Source organism: Cupressus sempervirens, chromosome 7, assembly GCF_028749045.1.
Source record: "Cupressus sempervirens isolate cs-2001-9-10 chromosome 7, ASM2874904v1, whole genome shotgun sequence".
NCBI classification, from domain to species: domain Eukaryota; kingdom Viridiplantae; phylum Streptophyta; class Pinopsida; order Cupressales; family Cupressaceae; genus Cupressus; species Cupressus sempervirens.
The window spans coordinates 489,687,981-489,707,677 of record NC_143124.1 but is presented as its reverse complement, the minus strand read 5'-3'; the positions used below and the strand labels follow the sequence as shown (position 1 = coordinate 489,707,677).

The 19,697-nt window shown below is 32.3% G+C and overlaps 1 pseudogene; it reads right to left on the bottom strand.

Annotated features, from left to right (window-relative positions):
- Positions 1 to 1,569: 1,569 nt before the first annotated feature.
- Positions 1,570 to 18,225, bottom strand: LOC149547684 (RNA-dependent RNA polymerase 2-like; annotated as a pseudogene).
- Between the last annotated feature and the right edge of the window lie 1,472 nt (positions 18,226 to 19,697).

Sequence of the window (19,697 nt, the reverse complement as noted above, 5' to 3'; positions counted from 1 at the left end):
CCAAGGTTCTCTAAGTGCATTTTGAGGTCAATCTTCCGAGGGTCATAACTCAGAGCTCGTGAGGGCTATCGATGAAATGTTGAATGCTATAGGACAATGATGTTGAGGCCTAAAATAACCTATCTCATTTTTGAGAGATCACATTCTATTTGGGTTTGGCACAATGATCTCGCTCAATGACAAAACTCGCAGTGTGCCTCAGTTCATAGGTGCACCACAATATAACTTTGAAACTGCTGATCTTGGCATTGAATCGTTAGCGCCATTAGCTTCGGGTGGGTGGGTGAACCCTAGTCACACCCTTGTTCCAACCATGAAGACCATCCATCATCTGCGGCCACCCCATACCGAAGAGTCTCCAAGGTGATCTAAGTGCATTTCGAAGTCGATATTCTGAGGGTCATAACTTGGAGCTCGTGAGGACTATCGATGTACTACTGAATGCTACAAGATGGTGATGTTGAGACCTAAAATGACCTATCTAATTTTTGAGAGATCACATTCTATTTGGATTCAACACAATGATCTCGCTCGATGCCAAAAATCATAGTGCGCCTCAGTTCATAGGTGCATCGTAGCGCAACTTTGAAATCCCTGATCTTGGCATTGAATCATCAGTGCCATTAGCTTCAAGTGGGTGAGTGAACTCTAGTGACACCCTTTTTCTAGCCACGGAGACCATCCATCGTCTGTGGCCACCCCGTACCGAGGAGTTCCCAAGGTTCTCTAAGTGCATTTTGAGGTCGATCTTTCGAGGGTCATAATTTGGAGCTCGTGAAGGTTATCAATGAACTGTCAAATTCTACAGGATGGTGATGTTGAGGCCTAAAATAACCTATCTCATTTTTGAGAGATCACATTTCGTTTGGATTCGGCACAATGATCTCACTCGATGCCAAAACTCGCAGTGTGCCTCAGTTCATAGGTGCACCACAGCGTAACTTGGAAACTAATGATCTTGGCATCGAATTGTTAGTGCCATTAGCTCCAGATGGGCAGGTGAACCCTAGTCACACCCTTGTTCCAGCCACGGAGACCATCCATCATTTGCGGCCACCCTGTATCGAGGAGTCTCCAAGGTGCTTTAAGTGCATTTCAAGGTCGATCTTCCGAGGGTCATAACTTGGAGCTCGTGAGGATATCAATCAATTGTCAAATGCTATAGGATGGTGATGCTGAGACATAAAATAACCCATCTCATTTTCAATTGATCACATTCTGTTTGGATTCGGCACAATGATCTCGCTCGATGCCAAAACTTGTAGTGTGCCTCAGTTCATAGGTGCACCACAATGCAACTTTGAAACTGGTGATCTTGGCATCGAATTGTCAGTGCCATTAGCTCTGGGTGGGTGAGTGAACCCTAGTGACACCCTTGTTCTAGCCATGGAGACCATCCATCGTCCGCAACCACCCCGTACTGAGGAGTCCCCAAGGTTCTCTAAGTGCATTTTGAGGTCAATCTTTCGAGGGTCATAACTCAGAGCTCATGACGGCTATCAATGAACTATCAAATGCTACACGATGGTGATGCTGAGGCCTAAAATAACCCATCTCATTTTCAAGAGATCACATTCCGTTTGGATTTGGCACATCGATCTGGAACACTGAAGGAGGAGGCATACTCAATCGACAAATATGAGCTATCTGCTTTGCCAGACGTACAGAAATCTTCCCAATTCCATCTGAATATTAGTAGTTGATACCATCTATACGAACGTAACTATCAAAAATAAGGGAAACTTCATGATCTCAAACATTTAATATTTACCTCAAAGAGTTAGATGGTTGACCCATTTTCGTGGCATGTATGGTTAAATCATTTTTACAGTGGAAATCTCGCATCCATTTTCTGATGGACTCGGCAATAACTTCATCATTTGAGGCAAACATCTAGACTAAATTTTCCCTCAATTGACTGGCCAAGAAGCCAAGGAATTCAAACCTTTTGTTGGCTATTGTAATGCCTTCCTTCAAAATTGACAATATTCTATCATATACTTGTGATCTTTGTGGTCTTGCATTAAAACCATATTCAGTTTTTGTAGTCAAAGCAATTGAATGAAGCTTATTGAAGTCCTCCTCCACAAAAGAGACTTTGAGGAAATCATCAACATACTTTGAAAAATGCCTTGTCACTCAACTTGAAATATTCAAGTCGGGGCCCAAAAAGTAGACCCTAGTTAGAGTAACTGGGGCCCAATGGAATTTCAATGTGTCATTATGTCCAGAAATTGTTAGAGACTTCAACTAATTTTGACTAGTTTGCAGCTTCTTTACTTGATTTTGAAGCCATGTTTTTGGGTCAAAACATGTCGACTTCAATTTATGCAGTTCTATTAAGGCCAGACATATGTGCAAAGCTGATTTCTTCTCATTATTTAACAAATCAAAAAAGTGGCAATTTAGTGTTGGGCAACTGAGTATCCCATGATGAATAAGAGAGTTGATTTGAAATAGTATCTCATAAGATAGATTAACACCCTTTGGAACATTAACAGTTGGAACCATACGTGGAAAGGGAGAAAATGAAATGCCATTTTCTAGAATAAGTTGCTCTGTCATTGCTCTATGCAGAGGCAAGCTTTCAATGATTTTAGTAAGCTCGATACCATCAGGAAGTTTCAGACAAAATGCATTTGACTATCCAATGTTACAAAATGCTAAGAAATCTATTGTCCTACACCAGATAATCTCAATGTCCTCTTTGCAAAATTTGTAAGGATCCTGGTTAACTATCAAACATGATCTCTGCACTGCAACCTTCTTAAAAATTCTTGGACCAAACTGCCATTGCGAAAAAAAAAAACATCACATGTTAACTTTATTAGCATTCTACTCCAAGTCTGTAAGCACCATAATATTTTTTATAAAAAGACAATTGCGTGTGAAATAGGAGGTGAATTTAAAACCTTGTCTGAGCAGCAAAATTTGATATCCCTTAGAAATTGTATACCTTTTTTATAGTTTGTGATAGCAATTGCCTTTTCCTCATTGAAAAAATGCTTAGTTATCAAAGGTGGGTGTGATAGAAAGTTAGCATGTAAGTATGCTTAGAAAAGGGTTAAGCAACAAACAATAAGTAAGAAGGTTGAGGTGCTTCTTCAAGAATCTAGCATCATGTGTTAGTATTTAATGTTACAAAAATTACTTATATGTCTTCTATTCCTATTATTATCTGTATAAGTCACACATCTTTTTTATGTTATTACAGTTTAGTTTAAAAGACAAAATATATGTTAAAAGCATTTGGTTAGCTCAACCACTCAGAATAAGACTTTTCCAGTGCCAGGGATGTTGAGAATAAATATTGAATTCATATGATAATAATTTTTAAATGGGTTAGTGAACTGACTGATTTTGATCTTGAAATTTTTATGGTTAAATAGGTTTTGAGTTAGAGTAGTGCAAGGATGGAGATTTTTAAGAAGTTTTGTCATCTATATTAGCATTACCAGAATGCAATAAGTGCTAAATAGACCATACATTTTTATAAGTCATAAATCTATACAAACCACTACTTATATAATATGAATCAATAATACAAATTTGAACTATAATATACCATTTATTAATAATTAACATATCAAAATAGACCAGTTTATCCATAAACAAAGTACTCAAATATATATATCAAAATACATAGATCCATATACAAAATGTGGTTGATCATGCCATCAGAATGTGTATAATATCAATGTTTAGAAATATACAATGTGGTATATGCCATCTCAAAATGTCTCATGATGCATCCTACGACAACTATAATATCCTAGGGTGTTGGTGGATGATCAAAATGTAGCCTCTTCGCTGCACTAGGTGGATCAAATGCATCCTACATAAACAAAAATGGAAAACCCAAAGTTAGACTACTAAATTTATATGATTCTTTGTATCTAACATTGAATTACTCAAATGCATAATAATCTTTTTTGTAATGAAGATTTATACTATCAAAATTTTATAATAAATACCTCTCTCATCGACCTCCTGCGCTGGTTAGGAGTCCTCTCATATGCCCTCGGCAATGCTTCTACCTCTCTGATTGTGGGTTGTATATGTTCAAATATGTTTGTTAGATGAATATACAATTTAAACTATAACATTATAATTCATAGCATGCTAAATTTATAACATATTTAATCATAAATTCAAACTACAACTTACTATTGTAGGCTCCTCCTTAGGAAAGAGTGGTCGTGTCATCAAATCTACATAACTCTCTCGTCGGACCTCATGTGCACTAGGAGTCTCCTATGAGATACAAAATAGTAGTTGTTAATATCATGGAAATCAGTTTTGAATTTATTAATGAAGATAAGGATAATAAAAAATAAATGATACTTATACATACAATGGGGCTTTCAATGCAAATGGAAATCCCTGATGGTCTACGACGCAAAATCTGTACATGCTCATCGCCAATAGCCACGCCCTATATAAAATAAAGAATGTAATTAAATGGGATTACCACAAACATGTTACAAGAATGCATCGATATTTAATCAAATAGAAAGCACCTAATTACCTTTCCTTTGTCAATGTGCGCTAGCTCACCCCCTGCACTTTGTGCCCCTAGGATAGGTGGTACCTGCAAGATAAAAGAAAGTTTAGCAACCATATATGCTACAATATCAAATAGAAAAAAAATGCAAACACAACATAATGTACCGTAGATGTCTCAAGGCCAAATGAAATGGCCGAGAGCATGGCATCATCAATCTGTCTGAGCTCCTCCTCGGTCATCAACTAAACATGAATGAAGATCACATACACATAAAAGTCAATATGGCTTAAAAATTAAAATTACTCTATTATAAAAATTAACTTTAAATCGCATGTCATAACAAAAAAATGTATACACGTACCAACACCGAAGGAGTCCATGCCTCTGCATTCCCCTCGTCTCTCACATCAGGTTCTGTAGCCTCTACACGTGTGTCTGGTGTATCCTCATCTAATACAAAATGATACTCAGGAAGATCACCTATGGGACCCAGACAAATATTCTTGCATGTAATGCAAGTGTGAGACACACAAACGTGTGATGAGCTAGCCGATGATGAACTGGCACCAACATCATCAACACGAGGAGGCAAGACTGACCTAGCCTGAGATATCATTAGGCTACTCAACCTATGAATGACTCTGATGGTCTGAGAGCTAGCCTCTGTCATAATATCTGGATGCTGCACTTGAGGAGGAGGGGAGATATCAATGGGGGGGACAAAAGTGCCAGCTTTCTTCCACTAGGAAGAGGGTCTATCTTGAGGAGCTCCTAGTCCTAAGCCCATGTTGGGCTTCATGCTCCAATAGTTCACTTTAAGTTTCAACACAAATTCTGCATATAATTTTCTAAGGAAATAAAATGGTATGTCTAAATTTCCATGTGGAGGGATATCAAAGACCATCCACCAACAATTCCAAAAGTTTGCACGTATGGCATCATTTGTGCACCATTTAATCGATAGTTTGGATTTTTTTGGGTCGACTGGTAAACCTATTTTCGAGTTTGTAAAAAGGCTAGCCAAATCATCTTTGGTTATGTTGAGGGCCACAACCTCATCATAGTCCAAACCATCATCAAACATCTCGTGCATTTCATCACGCCAATGAAGATCGACATTTTGTTGGTTCATAAGGGTTTCAATGTTATCCACTATGGTGTTTAACGTGGATAACATAGGAGCCAATGCTGGTACATTATTATATGTTCTATGCAAACCTCTCAACTCGGTGAGATTTTCATTTATCAAATCCTCGATTCGAGGAGGGTTTTGAGGGGGTAGAAGATCATTTGGTGGACAGTTTTGTGGGGGTACTAGATCGTTTGGTGGGGGGTTACGAAGAATATTATTCCTTGCCTCAGTGTCATCATTCTGATCAGCCATTCCTATTGAATTGCAAAACGTAATATATATTTTTAAAAAAACCTTAATTTTAACCATTTTTTTCATAAAAACCCTAGATTCAACTAAAACAAACAAAATCATACTAAAATATGTTGAATTTAGGTTAAAAATGAGTTAAAAAAACTATAAAAAAAACTTTGATATCCGATATCCAATTACGGTGCAATTACTGGCCTCCAAATATGCGAAATAAGGGCTCGCGGGTCTGATTTTCTTTATGTAATGTTACAGATATCGGATATCCGATATTATATCGGATATCCGATTCAATATCGGATATCCAATACAAATGACATATTATATTTTATATAAGATATAACATATATAACATATAACATGTATCTTATATTTTATATGATATTTTATACATAATATATTACATTATATTTTATATTATATTATATTATATTATTATAATATAATATATTATTATATTATTATAATTTATAATATATTTTTATTTTTTTATTATATATTATATTATAATATATTACTTTTTAATTATTATATTTTATATTATATTATATTATATTTTATATTTATTATATTACATTAATATATATTATAATATAAAATAAAATCTTATATTATTATATTATTATCATATAATATTATTATTATATTATATAATAATAATATTATTCTATTATATTATTATAATGTATTATATTATATTATATTATATATATATTATATTACATTACTATATATTATAATATTAAATATTATATTATATTATTATAATATAATACATTATAATATAATATTATTATTATATTATAGTATAATAATTATTATTATTATAATATTATATTATATATTATTAAATAATATATTATACTATGATAATATAATATTTTTATATTATTATAATATAATAATAATAATGTTATAAGCCATTGATTATTGGATATCCGATATATGATCGGATATCCGATGTCAAATCGGATATCTAATAAAGCTCGGCCTTTTCTTCCAGGTTTGGTACCTAGATAGGTGGAAAAAAGTTAGAGCGAATTTTGAAGCGCTTGTAGACGTCTTCAAACTCTATTTTTTTTCACATCGCCACTTTTTGGCACACCATGATCCTGCACATACCCTTATATTATAGTATAATAATTATTATTATATTATAATATTATATAATATATTATACTATTATAATATAATATAATATAATTATACTATTATAATAAAATAATAATAATATTATAGTATAGTATAATTATAATTATTATATTATAATATAATATATTATACTATTATATAATATAATATTATATAATATATTATACTATACTATACTATACTATACTATACTATTATACTATTATATTATATCATATTATAATATAATATAATATTATATTATACTAAATTATATTATATTATACTATTATATTATACTATACTATATTATTATATTTTACTTATATTAATATTTGTGAATGATTTTCAAAATATAAATATATTAATCTTCATAAATAATATAATATATATTTATTATTTTATAATTATATAATGTAATAACTAATTTATTGTTTCATGTATATTTCATATTATATATTTTTGAGTGTTATCAGGTATCCGATATCAAATCGGATATCTGATAATGGTTGGGCCTTACTTTCCAGGTTTGGTATCTGTATAGGTGAAAAAAAATCAGAGTGGATTTTGAAGTGCTTTTAGACATTTTCAAACTCTATTTTTTTCACATCGCCACTTTTTGGCACACCAATATATATATATATATATATTATATATTTGACAAATAATTTATAAAAGTAATTTACTAGTAATACAAAGATACTAATAAACTATGTATATATATAATATTGGTTACAAATAATATATAAAATTGACTTAATATTACAACTATATTTTATAAAATATTCTACATTCAATTTTCAATTCATGTTTTTATAGTAATATGAAGATACTAATTCTTAATATTACCCTTACCATAACTCTTATCTATTTTTTAACATAAGAACGATGCAAGACCTAACCATATCAATAACCAAAAGCTTGACCCAAATCTAATTAATTAACTCAATGTGTGCCAGTGAAAGTGTTTGAGGATTTTTTTTTTCTTCCAGAATTCACTTTTAAGTGAGAAAATTAAAGTTTAAAGTTTAATTTCATTAATACAGAGGTGTTAAATATTAATGGAATCCTTCAATCATCAATTTCAATTTCATTGACCATTGTAAACAGTTTGCACATAAAACTGACAAGGCAATTGACTATCAATTTAATGGTGATCATGTATTGCTTAATATTTATGATGAGAAACCTTACTTACTATTGTGAGTGTATATGTCTCATATTTCAATGAGAACTCCAGCTTGTGAAATTATAAACACATTCTTACGTCTTTCAAGCTGTATTATTATCACACAAAAAAGTTTATAGAGTAGGCAAGCAAAACATGCCTTAAAGGGAGATTTAATTTAAGACCGAACAAAACTATTATGTGAGTTCAAGATATCTGCCAAAACTTTGTTGATCCAAATCAAACACTATAATTTGTAATCCTATCTAAAATGGAAAATTAGAGTTGACAAAAATGTTGAATATTGCTGAAAAATAATCAGTCAGGATCATTGACTTGAATAATTATTATAAATAGACAACATGTATAGTGTGAAGCAATCAGTTTTTTTCATTGACATAGGCAAATCCCCAGTGAAATCCATGGAGACCAACTGCCATCTAATGTAAATGCACATGCTGCAAGCATTTTTCATCATAAGCTCTGTTTGTCACTTGATGAAGTTGTCATCAAGCTTTCTATCTCACTGTTTTCAGTTGTTTGTTACGGAAAAAAGCTTCAATGTTTAAGAACCAGTAATGCCCCCAAATTTAAGGCCCATACAAGGAGTACCCACATATTCTCAATTATTCATTGAAAGATAGAAAGATTATACATGAAATAACAATATAGAAAACTTCCTTGAAAATGCAAGTTGTTTCAACCATTCAGCCATGTTGTAGCAGTTCTGGAAAGTGGACAGTCATCAGCTCTGCTATATCAACCTTACTATACTTAGATTATTTACTCATCACTCCAAATTCATGATATTAGTTACCATAGACATAATAGTTGTCGACATCAGTGCACTACAAGTATGGTTGATGCAGGAAAAAAAAAAAAAGAAATTGCAAAAAAAAAAAAAAAAAAAAAATTGGAGAGAGAAAGTGACGAAAATTAGAGGAGAAATAATAAAAAAATAAAAAAGAGAAAAGAAAGGAAAAGAGTATTTCTATTTTCGAGGTGCATAGGTGGCATAAAATAGAAAAATAAAAAAAATAGTTGTCATTCCATTAATCGAGGTGTAGGTGGAAGTTCTAGAAGGTTTTGGATAAATCATGTATTTAATAATTGTTGGGTGCTTAGTTGTATTTGGGTGAGAATTTAATATTTATTTAAAGGTAGTTGTATTTACCTTTTATCCCACATTGGTTGTGTTTGTAATGTCTTGGGTTAGAAGTGCCTATTTAAGCAAGGCTTATTATCATTTGTAATCAAGCTCAAGTGGAAGCTCAAGGGGAAGCTTGGAGAAGCTCAAGGGGAAGCTTGAGGAGTAGAAGCTCGAGAAGGAGAAGCTTGAGAAGTGGAAGCTAAAGAAGAAATTTGATATCATCTTGTGGGTGTTGTAAGGATCTTCAAGTATAATAAAATTTCTTATGAAGCATTTTTTTTATTGGTCTCCATATTGTTGCTTTCTTGATTGTGAGTGAGTAAGGGTGGTGTGGCCCTCTATCAAGTGGTATCAGAGCGGGAGATCCTGAGTGTACAAGTAGATCGCCGAAGTGTGAGGCAGTTTGTACCAGGACCTTGGTTGGGCAAAGTTTATCAGAGCTTGTGGATTGCAAATCCGTTGTCCTAGACTTGTGATGTGGTTCCTGATTATTCGTGCGAGGTGGCAGGTTGCGATTTGACTTGCAAACAATTCAAGGTTGTCATAAGGAGCGTAGGAAGGATTTGTTGCAGAGGGTTTACGAAGATCTTGGGAGATGGCTCCAAGAGGATTGGACCCTAAGATGATTGCAAAAATCCATGATATAGTGGAGAGGAATTTTTCTAAGCTGTTTGCTCGGTTGGATGCTAAAGCTAAGAAGGTCAAGGTGGAAGAGGATGGTTTTGCTGATCAGTTTGTGGAGCCTAATGCAGAACCTGTAGAGCAACTAGAGGTTGTTGCTAAAGATATTCCTAATGTTATTGATGTTGGGACAGATGTTGGTTTTCATGATCAATTGGTTGAGGAGATTGTGGAGCACTCGGTTGTGGATGATCTAGTTGATGTTGGTGGTGACTTGTATGTTGCAGAGCACTTAGTCGTGGATGATCCAGTTGTTGTTGGAGGTAAGTTATGTATTGCAGAGCATCTTGTTGTGAGAAATGAGGTTTCTAGTGTTGAGAGTTTGGCATGTGTTGATGGAAATGTACATGTGGATTCTGATGTGGAGTTTGTTATTGCTGGTATGGACGCACTAGTTGTTGATGTGAATGGGAGTTTGCTAATGAAGCATTACATTCAGTTTGTTCTTGGGCATGAGCTTGTTGATTGGATGGTTGAGATTCTAGTGTTTGATAGAGTAATGCAGATGTGGAAGATTTGCATGGTGGTTTTGTTGTCCCTATTGAGGTGGAAGCCTTTGGTGAAGATGAAGATGGTGGTAGATCTTTCTTTTGGCGTCAAAGTGTGGGACACACTTTTCTATCTACCGGGGGAGTCTGATGCAGGAGCATCTTGCATAAAAAAATTATTGGAAAAAAAAAAAAGAAATTGCAAAAAAAAAAAAAAAAAAAAAAAAAAAAAAATTGGAGAGAGAAAGTGACGAAAATTAGAGGAGAAATAATAAAAAAATAAAAAAGAGAAAAGAAAGGAAAAGAGTATTTCTATTTTCGAGGTGCATAGGTGGCATAAAATAGAAAAATAAGAAAAATAGTTGTCATTCCATTAATCGAGGTGTAGGTGGAAATTCTAGAAAGTTTTGGATAAATCATGTATTTAATAATTGTTGGGTGCTTAGTTGTATTTGGGTGAGAATTTAATATTTATTTAAAGGTAGTTGTATTTACCTTTTATCCCACATTGGTTGTGTTTGTAATGTCTTGGGTTAGAAGTGCCTATTTAAGCAAGGCTTATTATCATTTGTAATCAAGCTCAAGTGGAAGCTCAAGGGGAAGCTTGGAGAAGCTCAAGGGGAAGCTTGAGGAGTAGAAGCTCGAGAAGGAGAAGCTTGAGAAGTGGAAGCTAAAGAAGAAATTTGATATCATCTTGTGGGTGTTGTAAGGATCTTCAAGTATAATAAAATTTCTTATGAAGCATTTTTTTTATTGGTCTCCATATTGTTGCTTTCTTGATTGTGAGTGAGTAAGGGTGGTGTGGCCCTCTATCAATGGTAAACAAAGACTTGTATATTCTATATCTGGGACAATGTCAATATACATACAATAGTTAGATGTATATGTAGTACTGAACGAATTTCCAGTGCATTGGTATACATACATACATACAATACAAAAGTCCGGTGTGAATCAAGAAATTAAGCCTTATTATCTGAACATAATTTGCTTGACCAGAGCTCTTCGTAGGGGGTTAATTCTAGTAGAAACCAGAAAAAGGTGCACACCTGGGCATGTATTATTTTATTATATATGATATATCATATACATGGGAATAAAATGTGTACTACACATTGTTTAGGTACTTCTAAAATAATGCAACTTTGATAGTAGGATCACAACTGAGGGCATAGTACTCATTTGTATGCAATCTCGTAGGAAGTTACAAAATCTAGTTAGCATGTCACAGGTTGCGTGAAACTCTAATACTGTTGCCTCCATCACTATCTTGTACACATCGGGTTGCTGAACATGTTTTCCTTGCATGTTGTAGAATGTTAAGACAGGTAACACCAATTCCACTTGAAAACTTTGATAGACTATTCATAGGAAAGCTAGTCCAGTTGATTGACAACAGTGATTGAGCTGGTATTGCGGGGAACGGATTGTTACTGCTAATCTCAACAAGATCAGCAGGATTGGGAGGAGTTTCCATTGATGAAGAGAGAACATTCAATAAATTATTAAAATTATTATACAACTAAATCCCTTGCACCACTCTGTAAGTTATATTTTTAACTATAATTCTATTAAATGTGAATGTTCATAAGAAATTAGAAAATAGAGACTAATATATGAAAACCTATTGCAATCTATAATAGTTATTAATGGTTGGGTAAAACTAAAAAGCCACAAATACTCATAATGTTTCTAACTAAAAATAATCAATTACTTAGTCCACTACCCAACTCAGCTACTATGTTCATATTAAAAGACACAAAATAACAACATGACATATAAAGCTATTACTTCTCTGTTTCCTGAACCACCACACAAAAAGTCATCATTCAACTTTCTTTACTGCAAATGTTTACAGTCCTCTGATCTGCTGAAATTACTTAGTACAACAAACCAAAAAAGAGCCATTACATCCAATTTTATTTTATAAAATTTGTAAGAGGCATACAAAGATTGGAAACTGATTATAGTAGAAGTCAAGCATCACATTACAATCTTTCTTCATTGCCTTAATGTCTTCAGAGTAAACACTCGCGATTTACATTATGTTGTCTCATTCATTGCTTCCATTTTCTAAGACGATAAGAGGAAATGACACTTGTGCAAATCAAATGAGATGGTCTACCTTTTTCTCTGCAACAAATAAAGATTGAACATGCAACCTTGTAAAGCTAAAGTGAATAAAAAATGATGAAATAAAATCAATCAACTACTTTAAATGATTCTAATTACTTTCTTCTAGGGTTTGAATTAGTAATTTATGTGACTACTTATCATATGGTTTAATGAACTTACCTATAATATTACATATTGTGACGTCTTGAACATCTCTAATTAGAGATCCAAGCTTCAACAAATTATAAATATTCCTTTAAGTACATGAAGAACACAATGAGGATGATCATGATTTGGTCACAAATTAAAAAGGCATGGTGGACACTCTTTGCTACTTATGTTTGAGGAAAATGGTATAATCCAGAATAAAACTAATGTTTTCTTAGACAATGGAAAACAAAAGAATGAACGATGCTGAAAATAGAGAGATATGTGGAGAAGTCACAGTAATATAATTTACCCACCAACATACCTACGAAGAAGCCCCCTCTGATGGGACTTATAAAATAAGGTGCTTTAGATTTGACAAATAGATAGAAAACTTCAGTAAAATCATGGTCTGATGGGTCAAATGGAGATGGGAATACATGAAGTGTATCTATTCTCAAATATTAAATTGTAATACCAGGTCACAAATAATATATACAAGTGTAGGTTCACACAAGCCACAAATAGAGGAGGTTCCCAGCAATCCAAACTACTACAACCTAAATCTACATTTATTATTCATGGAGAACAAAGGTTTTCTGAAAAGGGGAGAACAAGGATTATTGTATCAACGATGTATGGAATAAATGCGAAGGAGGTACAATATATAAAAAGGGGGAAAAAACCAAACCAGATTTGGATTTAAACAAAACATATATTGATGCTACTAAAACTACCAGTCAGGGAAGGAGATGCTTAGGTTGAATAAACAGTAACTTAATGGATTGTTTGTTAATATATAGGAAAGGAAGTACACAAGTAAGTGATCTTCCCTTACACAATGAAGTTGAGATGGATTACAAATTCATTTTAAACATTATATGTAGAGGTCATTCCCCAATTTCTGTCCAAGCTATCACGCCAATGAATTATAAAGCGTTTGTGTAGTGTTGGGAGAGCGGGTGGGTAAATATAGTTTTTTTTGGCAGAGAAGATAGATTGTATGCAGAAAGTAATGCTTTTGAATATTGACGATGAAGATGATAGAAAGTTGCTACTGTCGGTGGATGCCATGGATGGTGGAGTGATTTATTGGATGCCACAAATTTCTACTATTAAGATGATGGTGGGGGGGGGGACAAGTTCCACACTCCGACAAAAGACAAATGGAAAATATAGTAAAACAACTTAGCAATAATATTACTCTCGAATTAAAACCCAGTGATTGACTTGAGAATAAGAGATAAAGAACTACCTGGTTGAAAAAGATAGATCAGAAATAGCTATGATACTAACAATTCCAACAAAGCTTTAAAAAGGAAACGATGGTGGGATACTATTCACAATGTTTACTAATGATATTTATAGATGGCATAGGCAGTGGGGAATTAATTGATGCAGCTAACATAGTGTTTATACCCAAATATCAACCCAAATCACAATCTCTGGCAAAATCACAATCTACGACAAAGATTGTAGAGATCTATCGATATATCACAGATTGCAGATATCTATATCTGCTTATGACATTAAAAATCCCCCAAAAAATAATTCATATGGTCGATATCGTATAAGATTGCACTCATTCTAGATGTTTCAAGAAAGTTTGAGACAATTGTTAAATAGTTATATAATGTCATATAACTTGCCAAACCATCGAATGATTTACCATATGGATTCCAAGAGTCAGACAAGGTCTAGTCTGAGATGTTCTCTACTTTTAATGGAGTTATTTTTTATTTAACTATTTGTAAACTAGGAGTCATGCTTTCGTGCATGCAACCGATAGAAAATATCACATTTTTATAACTAATTAATAAAATCTAAAATATATTAAATAAAAATTATAACAAATCATTTTTCCTATAAATAATTACATCTAAATACAATAAAATGAATGTTACAAGGTACCTTGCAATATTAAATCAGAGTACAATTTTTTATTTTTAAAATATGAGTTAGTTTATATCTAACCATTTCATAATGTACCTTGCCCATATTTATTCTGGATAGTTACAATCTATAAATATAATATAAATTTCCTCATAAAAAGATAATTTTATTATAATAAAAATACTATGTAAAACTCATTTTAATTCACATCATCTATTTATGATTAGTTTCCTAACATCCGCGTTCAAGTTTCATTGAAAAGTACTATTGAAATCAGTTATAGAAATGCAAAGTGCAAAGTAATTAAGTCCATGAGGGAAACCATGTGTGTCTACAAGAAACACTATAACTTATTTTTAAAAAATCTTTAAATGCTTACTTAAATATTGCACAAATCTGCTTAGCCTTCTCATGTTCATCATGATGCAATGATAAACTAGATAAGAAAAAATCATTTTATAGATTTAATTTCATAGTTTGCAAGGAGATTTTAAAATTTGTTAACTCTACAAACCCACATAAACTTCTATTTCTAAAACAAATTCTCACAAAAAAAAATTGAAATAATGTTATTTATTCTAATTTAAGAAACATAGAGAAAATAGAAAGAATCTATTATACTAAAGTGATCATCCAAATAGAAATAATGTAACTTAAGATTTTTTTTAAAAAGATTAATAAAAACAATCTAACTTTAGATTTTGTTTTAATAAAGATTTGAGCACCTAAAAAAACTTCTAGAGAGGATATTTTTTTAAATTTATATGTTATAATCTTCATATTGTATAGCATTCATTTTATCTAATTCAAATTCAATGATAACCTGGAATCTAAGGTGAATCCTGTTTAAATTAAATTAAAACTTTTTAAATATATAAAATATTTATTATACGATGTTAAATAATTAATTTAATAATAATAATTATCTAATAAAAATAAATTAGATTAAACTTATAAAATTATTTTACAATAAATTTATAATTAGTAATTATAATTTTAAAATAAATAAGAAAGTAATATCTAGATATATAGACAATGTCAACAATCTTTCTATTTTATTTGTCTTTTTTACTTTAAAACATTTCATATTAGATAGTTAATGTAAATTAATTTGTTTCTAAAATATGAATATTGTAAAGTTAAATTAAATTTTAATTTCAAGAAATATTAAAATAAAATTTAGATGCACAAATACTTTCTATACTTTTTAAAATTTTGATCCAAATCATTCTTTATTAAAAAACAAAAATCTATATATAATTTTTAATTTTCTATATTTAAGTTGCTAGGCTTATATGTGAGAGCTTTGCTCCCAAATTTTATATTTTTTATGAAAAAATTGTCAGTGGGATTTTATATTTTCTGATAACAATTATTAGTTTTGGCAATTCCTATTTCTACTCCTCGGTTAATAGATTTTGTTTAGCCTTTATTTATAATAACAAACTCTATTATTTCTAATTCAATCTTTAACTTCTATTTTCTACTCCTTATTTAATGGATTTTGTTTAATCTTTGTTTATAAAAACAAACTCTATTATGAATGATGAAGTTTAGTTTGAGAATTTTTCTTCATGTTAATTTAAAATTGTTTTTAAGGATTTCTATGTCTCTTTTCCTCATCAACTTCTTTGGTATTCTCAATATTAATTTAAAATTGTTTCTACACTAATAGGGTCCTCATCAACATCTTTGACAGCATGAGACAATTCATGCAAAAATTCAAGGTAAGTTATTTGTTATGTTTTTTGAGCGTATACTTTTGAAATATGTCAATCAATTTTTGGAATGTTTTTGAATACCAAAACTAGGGGGCTGGCCCTTAAACAGTCAAACTGGTGAACTACCAATAGATTACCAACAACCAAAACTACCCCCTACCACTTTAAAATACAAAAACATAATTCAGAAACTTAACTAAAAGAGTATCAACAGGTATGACATACATATTGCCTATATTAGAGCTGTAAAAGGTACAAAAATATAAAACTTAGGCATAAAAGCCCTAAAGCCAGCCAAGTTCAACAACCAATAGAAAAACAACATGAAAAACTAGAAGGAGAGAGCCCTTAAGGCTTCTTAGCCTCCTTCTTCGCCAGGAGGATATTAGTCCAATCTTCTGCAAGGAAGTCAAATAACATTTTGGTGCCCTCCTTTGGTAGGTCTCCCTTTTGATCTTTAAGTAGGTGAAGTGTGGTAGCAGCTGCATGTGTCACTTTGATAGTAAACTTTGTCAAAAGTCACATTCTTTCTTCTAGCACATGATTTCTTTCCCATACATCATTTCCAACCGTCTTCTTGATCACCATGTTGACCTCCTGCCTGTCGCAAAGATAGTCATCTGCATACACCATAGTAACATCCTACATAATCGGGGGGTTAGCGTTATCCTTGGAAGAAACCCTAATAGGGGAGGAAATCATTATGGGGGAGGGCACTCTATCCACAATTTCAAGGAACTAGTCCTGAGTCAAGTCCACACACCCCAACCCTATGGTGGCTGAAACATGCGTCATCTCCTTCTTCTCCTTAATCTCTTCTACTGAGCCAGGCCGTGAGGATTTTGAGCCCTCCTCTTCCTCCTCCATTCTCCCCTCGCAAAAATTCAACACCTTCTCTTTCATTCTTCATTTAAGATGTCCCATGTCCTCTGAATCTGACTCCTCTTGCGAGGCCCAAGCTTTCGGTTTCCTTTTCGCATTATATTTTGCAATCCCCCCAACCCCCTCCTACCTCCTCCCCCCTCATCCTCCAACTCCTTCAATTACTTCTCTTTCCCTTTATCCAGTCTCCCTTTTTTCCCAATGGGGTGGACTTCAATTCCATAGGGGACCCGCTAGGCGATGGTTGTGGGGTAGGGGCTCTGGGACCCATGATCCTAAGGGGGACCAGTTGGGGTCGGGGGTTGGGATGGGTAGGAATATCAATCTCAACAATCCTAAGGGGGACCAAAGCAAGGTGAAATTGATACAGCCGAAACATCAACCCTTGATGTAAAATGGTAAAATTAACACCCTTCCTCATTTTTTCCTTTACATTAGTAACCGTATCCACTAAATAATGCAACAGAAAGAATGGAATGGAAATTAAGTCATGGTGGAAAAAATGGTTTAGGAGAGGAAAGTCATAGTAATAAAAGACACCATACCTCCCTTCTAGAGTTAGGTACTTCATCAATATTAAATAGACCTCATTTCATGGCTTGGGGAGCTTCTCCCGCATAAATCCACCTTTGTGTCGAATAGGTTCCTCCCACTCTAAGAAGAAGCATTGAAAAATTGCTTCGTTAGCCACCCTTGTCACCTTTTGCCATTTCCTTCCCCTCATAGGCAGTCTTGTCGCTAGAGAGATGAGTTCCTCAGAGAGATGAAATGAGATGCCATTAATCATGACTTTTTGATCCTCCCAAGAATCGACAAACTGCAAGGAACAATTTTCATCGTACCCATTTAACGCCTCCATAAACGGAATGAAACCACCTTCCTTTAGCATGTACCACACCAACAACTTCCTAGCATTCTCTTTAATCATGGAGGGCTCAATTCGCATAAGGTTGCCACCCATCTCTCAGTCTGTGCAGTTTTCCCTAGAACACTCTTGTCCTTCCAAACCCAAAAGCACTTGCTAAGAATGACTTCACACTTAGGTAGAAAAATAATAGCCCTTAAGCAAACATAAAGGCCATTATTGTTAATAATAATAACATCGTCCCTTCTAGAATTTAATGTCACGTGTCGACCGCCTCTATCTTTCTCCCAATCTTTTCCATCATTCCCAAAACTCTCAAACCATTTAAAAAGCCTTTCATCTCAAACTTCAAAATTCTTTCTTTTTTGGCCCATGCCATTTTATTATCACAAGTACCTTTTCCAATCCTCCTTGCCATTTTTCCTTCATAACTTTGTCCAATCTGCCAACTAGTAGTAGGCCACAATTTTTTTAAATAATTCTCAATTTATGGAATGTTAATATTTAGTATATTTTTAGAGCATTGATATTTTGTTGCCAATATTTAGCATGAAATCTACATATTTTGTGTTTCCTTATCAAAGCATGATCAAGATTCAGAGGGTCACAATTTTTGATATTATGTGTCATTGTTGGTGAAACATACAATTTAGGCTCCAAATGCTATTATAAATTTAAATGGGGTCCTCATTACATCTTTGAGATCCAATAAACTATATATTTTAGACATGTAGGCTTATTAATGTCAAATGTGGTATCTAATAAGTTGTATATTTTTAGAAGTATTAATGTCCCAATGATTATATTTTCCTTAATTTATTGTATACATTCAGTCAGAATTTTTCCTTGGTGAATTCAAACGTATTACATGAACAATCATATTAGCACAAATTGTTAGATAAATATCTATAAATATTTGGGTGACTTTAATAGAGTAATACAATAGTTTCAAACCTAAGAATGTGTTATTGAGATGTTTCTAATTAGTATTTCTCCAAATTTCATGATTGGAAAATAATTTTAAATATATTGAATACATTACAAAAATTGTGAAATAGGAGATTATGAAACTAATTTGAAAAAATTAAAAAAGATGAACTTTTAAAAAGTGAGTATAGTGTGTTTACAATTACAATGCCCACTTTGAGCATTTTAGAAGTTTGTATCAATTTAATGATTTAATATTATATTTTATATTTTAATAGTAAAAACAAATTCTATAAAAGTAGAAAATCTAATAAAAGGGAAATTTTAAATTTTGTATTTTTTTATTATTGAATATTTTACTTATTTTAGTATTTCAATGATAGAAACAAAATCTATGAAAATAAAAAATTTAATAAAAAAGAGACTTCAAATTTTAGAAAATTTTAAATAGAGATTTTTTAATTTAAAAAATGACTTTATAATAAAAACAATATCTTTAAAAAAAATAATTTACTATAGTCTGAGTATTTTTTTAATAATAGAATATATATTAATTTTCTTATGTTTTGATGCCAAAAAAAATTCAAAATAAAATAAAAATTTAGAAAATTATTATTCTTTTTGGATAGTTAAAAATATAT